The sequence below is a fragment of the Leopardus geoffroyi genome, chromosome D1 (assembly GCF_018350155.1).
Source record: "Leopardus geoffroyi isolate Oge1 chromosome D1, O.geoffroyi_Oge1_pat1.0, whole genome shotgun sequence".
NCBI classification, from domain to species: Eukaryota; Metazoa; Chordata; class Mammalia; order Carnivora; family Felidae; genus Leopardus; species Leopardus geoffroyi.
Window position 1 is genome coordinate 14,417,979 of NC_059329.1, and position 15,325 is coordinate 14,433,303.

General features: G+C 52.6%; 1 protein-coding gene across 2 annotated transcripts in view; it reads right to left on the bottom strand.

The window, feature by feature from the left end:
* BUD13 (BUD13 homolog) overlaps positions 1-15,325 on the bottom strand; it is a 306,228-nt gene that overhangs the window by 241,512 nt on the left and 49,391 nt on the right. For both annotated transcript variants that reach the window (XR_006713754.1, XR_006713753.1), the window contains exon 10: positions 4,245-4,315. The gene's annotated coding sequence lies outside the window, so the exon portion shown is untranslated. The remainder of the gene's footprint in view (positions 1-4,244; positions 4,316-15,325) is intronic.

Consider the following 15,325-nt stretch of genomic DNA (forward strand, 5'->3'; position numbering starts at 1 on the left):
GCCCCGAGGCCTGAGATTCTGCGTTAGCCTCCACTGTCCCCACCAGGAGACCCAGTGCAGCCAGCCTCCCGGGAGCTGCAGCAGTGGGGGGATTCAGGCCACTCCTATATCGCTAGGGCCTTCTCCAGGATGGAACCAGGTTCAAGTCTCCAGGTCTCCACCCGGGCTGGAGTTGCTCTCTAAAATGATTTGTCAAGTGACAAGCAAAAATATATTACCAATTTAAGAGTGTGATTTGCCTGCAACTTTTTAATCCTCGGGCTGTTGTTGAATAGATTAAAGTGTCTGCTTTGATCCATGCATTTAGATGGAAACATAAATATAGCCATCACTTCCTCTCTCAGCCGCCAGGACGGTGTCACGATGCATCACGCTGGCTTCCGACCCAGCCAGGCTAATGCATGAGAAGGACCTTTTTGCCATTCAAATCCCTCTTGTTCTGCTCTGGCCCATGCCACCTAACCTGACCACGGCTCACGCTGGGCAACAGTCACTCGGGAAAGGGTGGAGCGGTGGACCCTGGTCGCTCAGTGCCACGAACCTCCCCCAGCTCGGCAGAGCCCTGCAAGAATAAATCTCTGGAGAAATAGATTTTGAAGAGGAATTTGGTACATAGATCTTCTGTCAGCGGAGCAGACTCCGGCTCAGCTGTTTTTCAGGCTCGCTGCTTATCCAGAAATACATCTATTTTTACATGGATCTCTAGCGAGATTTCCTCTTCCTTCTCAGGGTGGGAGTTGGTGGAGGGAGCCAGAGGGCAGGGAGTGGCCGTAGCCTGGGGATGGGGGCGGTGCACAGCCAGACAGGGTAGACCCAGGGGCTGGCCCAGGGAGGCCACAGCTCAGGCAGAGAACAACAGTGCCCGTGCCGAGCCCTGGGCTCCTCAGGCCTTCCTCCATCCCCAGGCATCCAGTCCTGGTCCTCTCCAAGTCTCTGTCACTGCACTGGCCCCTCGGTGCCCCTCTGCCCACCAGCTTCATGATCCCCCAAGGCTAAAGCCCCCCACCATGTCCACGTGTTTGTACAACCTGACCGCACAGGGACACACACACATCGAGGGCCCCCACCGAGCACCCACAGAGACGGGCTGCGCTCACCTGTGGATGCAGCTTTATTCTGGGCCTGCCTGTCGATGCCAGACGGCTTCCGGCGGCTCTGAGCAGCCCGGCAGACCAGCCGGCAAAATGGCTGGCGGGGTCTTGGGGCAGTGCGCTGTGGCAGGCAATTAGGCCTCAGACAAAGGCCTGTGAAATGTCAGAAGTAGCAGGGAGGCTGGACTCACAAGAACATCGGGCACGTGGAAGGCCATGTAGTTGACCACACACTGATGGAGCCAGAGCCCTGGAAACAGTGCTCTCCTGCTCCCAAAGGGCCTTTTGCAGGAGAGACATCTTTGTGCCTCCTCTTCCCAAACCTCCTTGAGTACATTAACTCCTTTCAGCCAGGACCTTTTGTGCTGCAAAGCCCCGGGCCCCCCACGATAAGCAGGAGATAGCAAATAGGTGTGGGATAGGAAGAACCTGTGGCTACATCTGCTGCTCTGCCTGGTCCTGTCCTCTGTCCCCTCCTGCAGACCCAGCATCCACCCCCGAAGGCTTCTGTTCTAAGAGGGCCATGGGCCCCTGCCCCGCCAGTCCTAGCAGGTACCAGGCCCTGGCCTCCCCTCTGTCCTACGTGCAGACCCCCAGCACACAGTGGGGCCAGTGGGCCCCAGGTGAGCTCTGCCCTATCCACACGTGTTGATGGACCCACCTGTGGCCTCTCCTCCTGAAAGCTTCCAGTTCCATTCTCACCCTCATGAGCCCCTGCCACCTGGGGGCCCTTGCTCCCGAATCATATTCCTCCCCCTCCTCCCAGCAGTACCAGTCTCCTCCCCTGCTCTGTTTCCAAGCACGCTGGCCTTTCCCATCCCTCCCCGCATACCGACACACAGCACCTGTGGGCCCTACTGAGCCCATTGTGTGTTCCCGCTCCCTCCCACCACGCTGCCCTGTCTCTCCTCAGCCTCCTCACTTGGAAACGCAGGTCCCCATCGCCCGTGGCCATGCCATCACCCCCCGGCGGCTTCTGTCCCACTCCGGCACCAGACGTCTGTCCTTCCTGACCCTGCCCACAGGTGTTGCCTGGCCTCACAAATGGGACCTCTCCTAGCTCCCCTCCTTCCTTTCCAGTTGCCTGGTTGTGCTTACTCTTTCACTCTCTCTAGCTCTTCTTCCTCCTCCCACCTCTTCTTTGGTCAGCCGCGGAGGTTCTAGCCCAATTTCCTTTCTGCCCTACCTCCCCTGTTCACAGCGATCCACACCCCACTCCCCATCCCCGCCCCAAGCCTTCAACCACTGCTTCCACGTGAATAGCTCACAGGTTAGTACGACCAGATCTGACTTTTCTGTTGAGGGTTCCCAACCACTCGGAAGTCAGTTTCGGGCTGGTGAGAATTCTGCCATCACCCGTTAGTCATCCTGCCCGAAACAAGTGCTTCATCTGCCCTCCACAACCAGCACCTCTTCCGAGAGTGACCGGTGAGTCACCATCTTTCTCTTGTTTCCGAGGCTGGATCCCAGATTAATCCTCCCCTCTCCTTAACCACACCCTCAAAGCCACACACACGCAACCAATGATCAAGTATCCGGTCACTGCCCTTGAAATGACTTGGCACCTGCCCAGCCTTTTGGTGCTCTTATCTCAGGTTCTTGCCCTCGTTTCCGCTCACCAGGACTGTTGTAGGAACCACCTAATCTATCTGGTCCTGTATAGTAGGCAGAAGAATGCCTCTCCCCCAGAATATCCCTGCCCTAATCCCTGGAGCCTGGGAATATGTTGAACATGGGACTGCAGATGTTTAAAATTAAAGATATGGACCTTAAAATAGAGTATCTTGGATTACCCAGGTGACTCCCATCTAATCGAATGAGCCCTTAGAAGCGGAGAACTTTCTCTAGCTGAGGTCAGAGAGATGCAGAGAAAATCGTGGGAGAGGTGCAGCAGAAAGGGAGGTCAGAGAGCTTCCAAGAGCAAAAAAGGATTTCCTACACTGTCACCGGCCCTGAGATAGGGGCCTGTGTGCAAGAACTGGGGAGCAGCCCCTAGGAGAAAAGGGCAGCCCCAGTTTACAGCCAGCAATGCAACGGGGGTCTCGGTCCTACAACCACAAGGAATCGCATTCTGCCAACCACCTGAATGAGCCTGGAAGTGGATCCTTCCCACAGCCTCCCCAGAGGAGTCCAACCAGCCAACATCTTGATTTCAGTCTTGTATAAACCCAGAGCAGAGAAAATCGTCAAATCAACCTGCATTTCTGGCCTGCAGAACTGTGAGATAATAAATCTGTGTTCTTTTAAGCCACTAATTTTGTGGTAATCTGTTACAGTAGCAATGGAAACTAACACAGCCCACCATTGTCCACCTAGCAAATCACTGCTGTAAGATCATCCCTGCACCCCCACACCTTTCAGAACCCCCAACCAGACAGCACGTGTGTCCCAAACCTTCAGCATGACATCTGAAAGAGCCTCCAACTTACCTTTATAGCTCGTATCCCACAGAAAGCCCCCCACTTACAACACAGTGGCCACCTTCACGTCCTCCAAAAGTGCTCTGAGCATTCCCACCCCTGGGTCTTTACTCACACTATGCCCTCATCTGGAATTGTCTCTCCTGTTCCCTCCTTCTGCCCACCCGAACCTGAGCTCTCCCCCTCCACGAAGACTCCCTGAACCTCCAGACTGAGAAGCCTCACTGCCCTGCTCTCTCTGCCTCACCCACTGGGGGCTCAGTATATGCTATCTCATGTTAGGTTCTGTCCCTCATCGACAACCTTCCCAAGTGATGGCAAGACCCACATCTATCATTTCCCTTCTATCTCCCACTGTGTCCAGCACAGTTCAGGGTACACAGTAGGGGTCAACAGAAACCTGCTGAGTTACAGATGAAATGAAAGTGTCTCCAGGCACTGTCCTATCGAGCACTGGATCCCAGATGTGAGGAACAGAGGGAACGTCCAGCCTGGACCTGGCTGCCAGGGACCAGCAGAGAGGGCATATGGTGAGGTGGTGAGAGGGCAAGAACAATTCCAAACCACACAGAGTCTTGAGATGGCCCAGAACCAGGGGGGCAGGCAGGGCGGGCCACTCTCAAGCCAGGCCAGAAATAATCATGTGTCAGGAGCAGGTGAGCCAAAAGGGCAGCTGGGCTCAGGATTCAGGGCAGATCAGCCGGGACCTGCAAACCAGTCATTACCTACCTACCTGGCAGTGTGATGGGACTGCATGGGCTGTCACCAAGTGCCAATCAGACATCCAAGAAGGCTCCGGAGAGGCTGAAAAGAGAGGAGAAAGAGAAAAGAGAAAAGATTAAGAGGGCAAGGAGAGGAAGGGCTGGAGAGGGAAGGGGGAGAGAAAACAGGGAAAGGATGGGAGGAGGAGAGAGACAAGTGGTAGGAGAGGTGGGCATTTGTCCCTCAGTGGCTCTTGGAGAAATACCACGATCCCCAGAATATCCCTAGCCCGCTAGGGTTAAGGTGAGGTAAGGAGATGGAAACACCCAACCCTCCCCCCCACCTTGGCCACCACAACTAAGAAATTATGTAGAGTAATTAATCAAAAGCTAATGAGAAATGTGTTTTCTCTCCCAGCCTAGCCCCACATCATATTCTTATTAGCTGAGGTTATTACAATAGTAATCATGCGTGCTCCAGGCGCAAATTGGGTTTTTTGCTCCACTGCCACCAATTTAGAAAACCATTAATGGCAAGATAAAGCCCCCATGGCTCACACCAGGCCAAGCCTGGGGAACCCACTGCCGGTTCCCTGCTCCCACTGTCCAGAGAGGGGCCTCCCCAGGGCGGCCCCGGGGATCCAGAGGTCTAACCCCTGGAAGGAGCCAAACACTGGAGGGGAGATGGCAGGAGCACCTGGCCTGAGGCGGGGAGACACTGGATTTCACACACACACACACACACACACACACACACACACACACCCTGCAGTGTAATCACTAGAGCAGAGATGGCCCTCCAGAAATGAAGCATAAAGCTGAGTTTGCCCCTGGGGTCCAAGTCCATCCCAGTTTTCTCTGGAGCCCTTTGCCCCTCAGAACCTATTCTCCAGAAAGGGTTGGCTGTATCTGTGGTCCCCAGACACAGGCACACAGTCAGGTGCTGCCCCTTGATGAAGGTTCCCCTGGCAAAAAGGAGGGTAATATAGTTTTTCATAAAACTAAGTGGACTGAGTTTAATTCTGAAGTTGTCCTTCCTATTTCGTTTGTGGTTTCACATATATACGTGTGTGCGTGCAATACGCACAGGGTATCTATAAAACCTAGCTCAGCACTTACTCGGGACTCTTTCCATTGCGAAGGAGGGATTTAAAATGACATTGCAGGGGCGCCTGGGTGGCGCAGTCGGTTAAGCGTCCGACTTCAGCCAGGTCACGATCTCGCGGTCCGTGAGTTCGAGCCCCGCGTCGGGCTCTGGGCTGATGGCTCAGAGCCTGGAGCCTGTTTCCGATTCTGTGTCTCCCTCTCTCTCTGCTCCTCCCCCGTTCATGCTCTGTCTCTCTCTGTCCCAAAAATAAATAAACGTTGAAAAAAAAATTAATAAAAAAATAAAAAATAAAAAAAATAAAATGACATTGCAAAACTGGAGATGCACTGGCTCGTGTTAACTAGGAAGAGCGGGGGTAAAACCAGAAGGTCAGATGGCACTGTCGGGTCTCTGTTTCTTCATCTCTCTTTGCATTGCCCTTTTCTCCCTTACCAAATCTGAGCTTCCTCCCTGGGTTGAGGTCATAGGAGGAATGACCTCTGGGTTTGTGTTATCCTCGCGTAGGATCTCAGAGGAAGAGATCTTCATGCTCCCCCGGCCCCGACATGTGAAATCCAGGTCCGGACTCTGTGACTGTCCCACTGTGGGCCAGATATGTATATATTCTAAGGCCAATCACTGTGGCCAGCGATGGCCAGGCCTGACTCATGGGATTACTCCTGAGGACCAGTTAATAGTACTATCCTGTTGCCTCACAGAACAGGGGAATAGCCGATACCCTAAAGGAAGTAGGGATACAGTAACTGAAAAAGTTGGGCAAGGGGTGCTATGCAGACAGAGAAAACAGACATCTGCTACACCTGGTCCTCCACCCGCACTGCAGAAGTTTTTCTGACAGTCTCGGGAACTACAGAGTCAAATACTGAGCCACCAGAAAATGTCAAAAGACCACTTTGGCCCTGTCAATCACAGGAGAGTTCCATTACGTTCACCATAGTGGCAAGGTGCTAATGTAGGCTCTTAGCAACCTGACTCGTAAAGAGACCATTTTAAGAATATCAGAAAGCCTATCTGTGACATAGGACATATTGGCAACTCCTCCAGCCCACTTCAGGTATTCTGCACCGAAAACCAAGGTGTAAGTCTAGAAAGTTCTCACAGCCACAGAGCTATGAGTGTAAAGTCAGCAGGCAGTGGGGGGCCTGGGTGGCTCAGTCGACTCTTGATTTCAGCTCAGGTCATGATCTCATGGTTTGACAGATCAGGAGTTCAAGCCCCGTGTCAGGTTCTATGCTGACAGCACAGAGCCTGCTTGGGATTCTCTCTCTGCCTCCTGCTGCACATGCATGCATGCTCTCACGCTCGCTTGCTCTTTCATAAAAAAAACTTGTCTCTTAAAAGACAAGTCAGCAGGCAGCAATTTCTCTACAGAAGGAACTCTGCAGGGCCCAAAGATCTCATGAAAACCCAGTCAGCTCAGCTTAAACACACTTCCAGGATGTCTGGCTCCTAGGCAAAATGATTTTCCCTGAGCCCCACACTCAGCATACCTATGGATTGTCCAATTAGTTGATCAGAAGTATGATCACGACATACTCTGATTTGTTTGGTTATTTTTATCATTTATTATTTAGCTCTTTGAACCTGTTGTCCCCAGAAGTCCCTCATAATAATAAACTGCCCTAAAACAGACCCAAACTTTGAAGTAGAAACACTTCTTACTGGCTGTTTGGCTTTAAGCAAAATTCTTTGGCCTGTCTGATACCTAGTTTCTTCATCTGTAAAATGCACCTTCGGAAATGGTCCTTGAGCACCCAGACAGCCCCGAGACATTCTGGCACCTTTTGGTAAACTGTGTTGGGCACTTACTCAGTGTCAGGCAATGTGTGATGTGCTGAGCATGAAGACAGGACTTCATTCTGGGCGGGGAGAATGCTGGGAGAGGAGATAAATGTCCTCCATGTGTGATTCAAAGGAGAAGGACGCACACAACATGAGACAGGGATGACTCAAGGGCTATGGGCGTTTAAGAGGACGGGGTGGGAGGTAAGATCAGGTAGAGGAGAAGATGTCTACTCTGATCTGGAAGGACAGATGACATGCAGTGAGAAAGGCAGAGCATTTTCTGCAGAAGGGATGGTCCGAGCAGAGGTGTGGAAACAAGAATACCAAGAGTGGGTAGGCTCCCTCCTCTGGATCTGGAGAAGGCCCCGCTGGAAGGGTCCTCCCTTCTAGACCATCTGCTTCTTCTTCAACGGCAGCCCAACCCTCTCCACTGTGCAGTCATGGGTGACAGTGCCTAGACACTGCCAAGGGGTGGCAAGGGAGAGGGGTTACCTCGGGACCTGTCCCTGGAGAATCTGTGACACCCTCAGCAGGACCATCCATGGTCTGCCTCACCACCTGCACTTCCCCTTATCTGCCTCTCCAGCTTGGCCAAGGTTCAGTGCTGCTAATTAGCAGCAATCAGCTCAGCTCTCCCAGCCCCACCCCTGCCAGATGCCGAGGCTTCCTTTCCCTCCTGCAGGGAAGGCACAGCAGGTAGCAGAGGCAGGGGGCAGAAAGAAGGAAGGAGCAGCTCTGGGGGGATGACTGAGGCAGATAATAGGGAGGGAATGGAGGGGTTTGGGAACTAAACATTGAGTCATTAGGCTGGACAAGCTGAAGGTCTCCCTAGCTCCTCCTCCGACTGAGCCTCCTTTGTAGTACAAAGCCCTTTCCCACAGTGTCTCATTAGTTTAGTCTCCAAACAACCCTGGAAGACAGGTATTATTTTTTGTAATGTCTTTGTTCTTTGGTCCACTGAGGTCCCCAAGGGAAGGGATCATGTCAACCTCATCACTGCTGTGCATCCCAGCGCCCAGCATGGAATTGGCATCTAATAAATAATTGCTGGATGGAAGGATGGATGGGATAATGGATGGACACACATACAGATGGATGAATGGATGATAAATCATCCCATTTTATGAATAAAGAAACTGAGGAACAGAGAGGGAAAACGTGACTTACCCAAGACCAATCTGACTGCTAGCAGCCAATCAGCACCAAGCCCCCAGTGCACTGGCCTCCTCAGCCAGCGCGCTTCCCAACACTCCAAAGTGCTCTCTCTTCATTGGTTTCTTGAACATACTCAGCCAAGAAAGGCCACCCTTCTGAAGCTCTGATTCCAGTCCTTCCTCTCACAGCTTGTCACAAGCCAAGCTACTGCCAACTCGGCTCCACAAAGAGCAGGATCCCCCAAAGCCCACTGACCATGGACTAGAGACAGAGAGCCTCTCTCTGGTCATGGTTCTGGAAAAACCTGACTGAAGCAACTAGTGGGGGAAAGGTACACAGGGGCATCCAGAGCATGAGCCCCTGCAGAGGAACAGAGAACCCATGGTGTAAGGTGCACAGTGCAGGGCTGGGAGTCACAGAGACCGTTAAAATCCCAGCTCCCATCCTTCCGCAAGCATCTGCTCCCCCACTGTGATGCCCTCCCTCCTCTCAATCTCAATGAACATGACTTCTAAGCTCTCCAAGGCTGTCTCCTGGGCAATACCTATCACACATATGACTCTGAAAGTTGAACCACTGATAAGGTGAAGTCCCACCCTGTCACAGTCCCCTGCCTCTACCTACACTCCCTGCCTCCTCTCCCCTCAGGAACCCCCAAGCCCCAACGTCAACACACACTCCTCTCTAGCCCCTCCACACCCCAATCTAGAGGTCTTCTCACTGCGGCCTCATCTCTCCACCTCAGACCTCACCTGCTGTCCTAAGGATCTGCCCCATCCCTACTTCTGCTCCAGGGTCAAATCAAGGCCCTTTGTCCTTCAGCTCCTGTGCTTCGCTTCAGAGCCTACTTGCCTTCTAGTTCCAGGGTCACTTCTTAGTCTCCAGGTAAAAGTTCTCCCCACAGGGAGTTCTGTCCCTTCCCAGGAGGCCACCCTCAGACTTCCCTCATAGACCCTGGGGAGGCCATTTGGTTCCCATGGTACCTGCTGACCCCTACACGCCTCTGGCTTCCTAAAACTCCCAGACCAGACAGGGGTCCCTCACCTCAGGTCCAGGAACCTTAAAAAGGTCCTCAGTACACTTTTGGGTCAGTAGGAACATATACTCATTTTCTAGGAAAAGTGTCCTCAGCTAGAGAATTCCCTGACCCAGAAAACTCAAGATTCACTGCCTGGAAGTCCCATTTCCCCTTCTACCCTACGCATGACAGATAGCTCAGGGTCAGTGCTTTGTAACTCGGTGTGAACTTTGCCCTTTCAAAACCCACTCGATAACATTCCTCCTGCCTGGTCTGACACCTACATGAACTTCAGGGACATTGGGCTTTGACACTGGAAGCACATCAATACCACAGACTTTGGGCTCCTTCCCCTGGCCCTGGCCCCCTTGTGCCACCAGGGGCTGAATGTGCAAGCCTCAGGCAGCCACCACCCTAGCCCCCTCCAAAATAGAGCCTTCTGGTGTGAGGCCTGCAAGGCTCCAGGGGTCTCCATGATGAGGACAGGTTATACACACAGTGGGTGCTACATAAGAGGCTAGTGGGTGCTTCATGACAGCACGTGGAACTAGAACCTTGGCAAAAGTAAGAATCCCATAGAATCTTGGAGTTAACATCTTAAGAGATCCTAAGAGGCCATTTGATGCAAACAGTCATTCAAAAAACTACTTCAGTAGCACCTTCGCCATACTCAACACTGGAGATGGACAGATGGACACAGCCCACTGAGATGATATTTGTGCAATTCCCATTTTTTGGAAGAGGTGACTGGAGTCAGAGGGGTTCATGGCTCATCTAAGACCAAACAGTTGGCAAGTAGAGGAGAAAAACTAGGTAAGACCCAAACACCCTGTCTTTTCGGGTTGGGTCCAGAGTTCATGACACATGCCCCTGTCCCGTAGCCCCAAATGTGGCTGCACAGGCCAGCCCCTGTGCCCCAGTGGAGAAGTGGCAAGTGGCTGGCAGGGCGGCCTGAGTGTGGGCAGACACTGGAGTTACCAGGTCTCTGTTTTTCCAGAGGCACACAGAGGGTTCCTGGTGGAGGAGGGTAGGAGAGAAGCCGGGAAGCCACAGCCTGTGCATGCAAATGAGGCTGCTGCACAATTAATCATCATCAAACAGTTTCATTAAGAGATGGAGGTTTGTGGCTGTTTGTCTTGGGGGAAAAAAAAATACTGAAACAGCAGGAAGGAGAAGGGAGAAGGGAGGCTTGGACTGTTTATGCCCAACTAAGAAACTAATGATTCTGCCCACTAGGGGAGGCCAAGGGTCTGGGGATGGTGAACAGATCTGCTAGGAGAGGAGGCTGATGGGCTCCCTGGAAGTAATCATATCCCTCCCGGACAGGGATGGTGCCCCTGCAGCTGTCAGCCCACCAAGAACCACACCAAGCACCTCCACTCAGGCCTCTTCCAGAAGCCAAAGTTTGGGGAAGGAAGGGGGCCACCTCCAGGCTGAGCTCAGGCACCATCCCAGGGCAGTAGAGTAAGGTGGTTACTGGGAATAGATTTCCAGCTTGGGAGCAGGGACTTCCCAGGGGAGAGAACAGATGCCCTATACACACCCTGGACTCAAAGCTCAAAGCCTCTTAAATGGTCTCAAAGCAGTTGTGGGACAGAAAGAAGCAGCCACTTGGAGAATCTGAACCTGGGGCTCTACTGATCCCTAAATCTCCACCTACCCCTTTCTCATGCCCCAACACCTCTTCTGTTACTCAAAAATGGAAAGATAAAGGCAAGGGAATGGGGAGTTCCTTGTCAAGCCTTTTGGGAGCTAATGCCGCAAGGCTGGAGCCTCCCTAGGCACCCAGCTGTGGAGCGTGGCCCCTGGTTGTCCTGGGCCAGGGAGGTCAACCCTCAGAAGAAATCTTACCAACTCCTCAAGATCTGGCTCTGTTTTCCAGCCACCTTCTTGTCCCTGTATTCAGCCTGTGTTCCATCCACATCAAGGCACTTTCCATTTCCCCAGCAGCCATGGCCTCTCATACTTCCATGCTGTTTCCTCTTTGCGAACGGCCTTCTACTTTCCATGCTGCCTGCCTAGAGAACTCCTCTTTATCTATCAATGCCCACTTCAAATGTCCCCTCCTCTGTAAAGCCTTCCCTGACTCCCATACTCTACCAGATGAGGTATCTTCTTCCCTGTGCTCTACATAATTTGTGTTGTAATTATCTGTTCACCGGACAGGCCATGAAACAATAAGGTCCTTGAGGACAAAGACTACATCTTTCTTCACCTTTGTGGCACAGAGACCTCAGCTGCAGTTTAAAATTTGTCAATTGAATGAGTTTCATGAACTGGGAAAGATCACAGGTACCTCATCTACACACCGACTCAAGGCAAACGTCTAAATCATCCAGCTCAAGTTCATTTTCTTCCTGAGCTTATCCCAAATCCCTGAGATTGGGAAGGGGTGAAGATGGGAGACGTGCCCTTCACTCAGCATGCAGGGCTCCCAGGATCATGAGCCCAAGGATAAGCAACAGTTCCTGATCGGCAGATACTGTAGGCTGAAGGCCAGGCCACAGTAAAAGCCTAGCGTGGGGAACCAGAGCTCTCTTCCTAAGCTGAGTGATGCGGTGTGACAAGGGGTGTGGTGTGGGAATGCGCTGGGGCTGCAAGGGATTGCATTGCCTCTACGTCCCCATGGCCACAGGGCCCATCGGAGTGCCCTCTACCTACGAGGAACTTTTCCTACAGCTCCAAAGCACAGGTGGGACCAAACGGCCACAGCTCTGCCTGCCCACCCAGATTCGTTCCCCCTCTCTTCTGCTCACTCCCGTCCCCTTTCCTCCAAACTTGTTGACTGTTTGTGACTTGAGTCTTCCCTGTGATGGCCAGAAGGGAGAGGATCCATTTTAAATTAACAAGGTTATTAGCAGTTAATTACCTGAGGTATCATTGTAATTGAAAAGAAAAAGAGAGAAAAGAGATTCATAAACATTCCAGCTGCCGGTTCTCCCTCCTCACTGTCACTATGGCTGGGGTGAGGGGGACAACCACAATGTCCCCTATGCCGGGTGTACAGACCATTGACTTTTCTTGCGTTCCCGCCTGTTTTCACTGGGATATCTGGCAGGGGAAACCAGACTCAAGGAGAGTAGACTGTCTACCTGACCTACACCTCACCGACGATTCTGAGAAACGCTCAGCCATAGCCATAAAGATGCAGAGAGATTTATTTTACATTGGGGGTGTTCAGGAAGGAGGCACAAACCTGATGCCTGGAGTCGATATTTTTAGTGATTTTTATCTCAGATTGTCCTCAGTGATTCTGCAATTAAGCACGGCTGGCATACGTCGGCATTATCGATTTTTAGTCCCAAATTCACTGCCACCAGAGACACCACTATGTCAGGGATCAGCTCCTTTTCCTTCCTCCCCACCTCCACCAGCCCCTGCCAGGGCTAAAGGCTTCCCGGAGCAGTAGGGGCATAAAGAGGACACAGAAGGCAAAGCCTCCTCCCTCATGCTGACGTCAGCACCTACTCACTAGACCCTCAGGCGAAGACCCCATACCCTGCACTTCTTATCAGACAGACCATCTCCTGCAGAAAACTCACCAGAAGCCATCCCATCGCTCAGGCCTCATAGAAGGAGCCCCAGACCACAGACTCCATGAAGTCTCCGCCTATGGGAGACCCCCAATCTCACCAAATTGTTCCCAGTTTAGGGTAAACCAGTAGAAGGAGCCAACCTGTGAGCTAAAAATCCCTCTTGACCTCCAAAAGACCTCCCCCAGGCACAAGCAGCAAGCGCCAGTGGCTCTCCTCACTGGCCAGGGCATTGGCAGAGGCACCGTGGATTCTGATATGGAGAACGTGGTGTGGGCACTAACGGGATGGAGGGGTGAGCTCGAGCGAAAGATATCCTCCCAACTGCTTCAAGCCTCTGCTGCCCTGAGACAGCCTGGGACTCCTGACACACCCCAGGCCACCCTCCCTGTCCCCCTTCCCTTCCCTCAGCAAAGCTCCAGCTCCCCTGCCCTAGGCTAAGCCCTCTCCCCTCTGGACCCGACTTTCCCGAGCAGAATTCAGCCCCCTGAGTAGTAGCCAGAGTGGTCAGGAGCAGACCCCTGACCCCCCCACCCAACCTTCTGGAGGCAACAACAAAGAGCAAAGTGGGGAGCAACAGAGCACACACAAAACCCATACATGATCACATATGTGTGCAAGTATGATTATATGAAGTATGATACACTTCACATATGATATGCACATATGCACACAGAAAAGTGCATCTATCATTAAATGTTTTAATTGAGCATTTACTATGTGACGGGTAAGTAACAGTATTAGCCAGATTTTATGAAGAGAGAAACTGAGGTTCAGAGACCCTAAGTAATATATCCAAGATCACACAGCTATTATATGATGGAGAAGAATATGAACCTAGGCAGTCTGTCTGTCTCTAAACTGCCTAAATCCTAAACCTTCCAGTACATGTTTTTCAAAGATTCCACCAAAGTGGGAGTGGGGTGGGGAGGAGATGACTGGGGAGCCAAGATATACTAAAACATTCTTCTCCCCACCCTGTATGGGTAGGACAGCTGCTGTCCAACCCTGGACCAGAGTCACTCCTCCTCTCTTCTGCACCCCCAGGTGGGAGCAGGGCGTCTGAGTGCCTGGTGGGGTGAAGCCAGCCCACCAGCACAGACTCCCTCATCCAGTGCTCCCTGCCCTCTCTGCCTTTCCATCCATGCTCAGAGTAGAGGGACATAGCTAGGGCAGGGGAGGGAAAGGCCCCCACCCGTCTAGTTCACATTTCCCCACCTGCAGAGCTGCTCCCATCCCCCTTCCCGCTGAGTCTGCACTGTTCAAAGTCACCTTGCAAGTGTCTCCCATGCCCGGGAAGGCCGCCAGGGGAAGAGAAGCAGATGGGCGGCTGACATGGGCAGCATATCTACAGCTAGCATGAGGGAGGGGGTAGGGGAGGCTGACGCTAACCTGGAGCCTGGCGCCGGGGGCTATGGCCAGGGCTGAGGGAAGGGCCAGGGGTGAGCCCAGAACCTCAGACTGTCCCTGGAACTGGGTATATCTGGACCAGTCTGCGGGTCTGGTGGGCTGCGGATAGAGCACCTGACACCTGAAGAGGGGTGTGATCTGACACCTGCAGCCACTTGAGAGCCACAACGTTCCCAGGAACCAGAGCTTCATTCCAAAAGAAGCCTAACCAGTCATAACCCCTTTCCTTCCTTTCCTGGGAACCGAGAAAACAACTAAAACAACTAGCAGGGGGAAGGAAGGACGCCAGAGACCACTGACCCACCTCTCCCCACCCTATGCATCCCCGGCCCCTGGGATTTGCCTCCTCTGGTTCTCTGCAGGGGTGCAGCAGGACCCAAGAGAGCTGCCTTCAGGTCTCTTCCTGCCACCTAATGACTGGGAAAAATCAGTTCACTTCTCTAAGTGAAATGCATAAGACATAGTTGGCACTCAACAGATATTAGTTTCCTCTCCCTTCCCCTTCCCGCCACTTCCCACTAGAGGGAAGCCCAGGTGTCTTGCAGAGGCTGGGGGCAAAAAACCTCTCTCCCTTCCTGGTGGCAGGGCCCAGGGAGTGGAGGGCAGCAGATCCCCTTCCACTGTTCCCAGCTGGCAGTGGTGGGGAGGAGGGGCACTTTGGGAACTGATGAACTCTATTGGAAATCCTGAAGAACACTGGGCTGTTGATAGTAGAGTGTTCTGGGATTTCATGAGTGCTGGGGCCTTACAGGGATTCTATCAGAAAGATACTGGGGCATGATAAGAAAGCAATAGGAGTTGCTGGGGACATACTGGAAAGTTACTGGGAAACTCTGGGGTGTCCCAGGGAGCAAAGGCCACATGGGCATTCCTAGGCACGCTGGGATTTCAGAGGGCATCATGCCAACTAAGGACCTTTGGAGATGACTAGGCATTCCCTGTGGGGCATGCATGGGTTCCACTAAGTGCTACAGTCTAGGCTGCCCTTCTCTTGAAAAGGAGCATGGGTGGGTAGGGATGCAGCCTGACCCAGGGGAGTCGCAGCAGGACCACCTTGCCCTGGAAGAGGGAGTAAGCAACTCTTTGAGCAGCAACCACCAAATT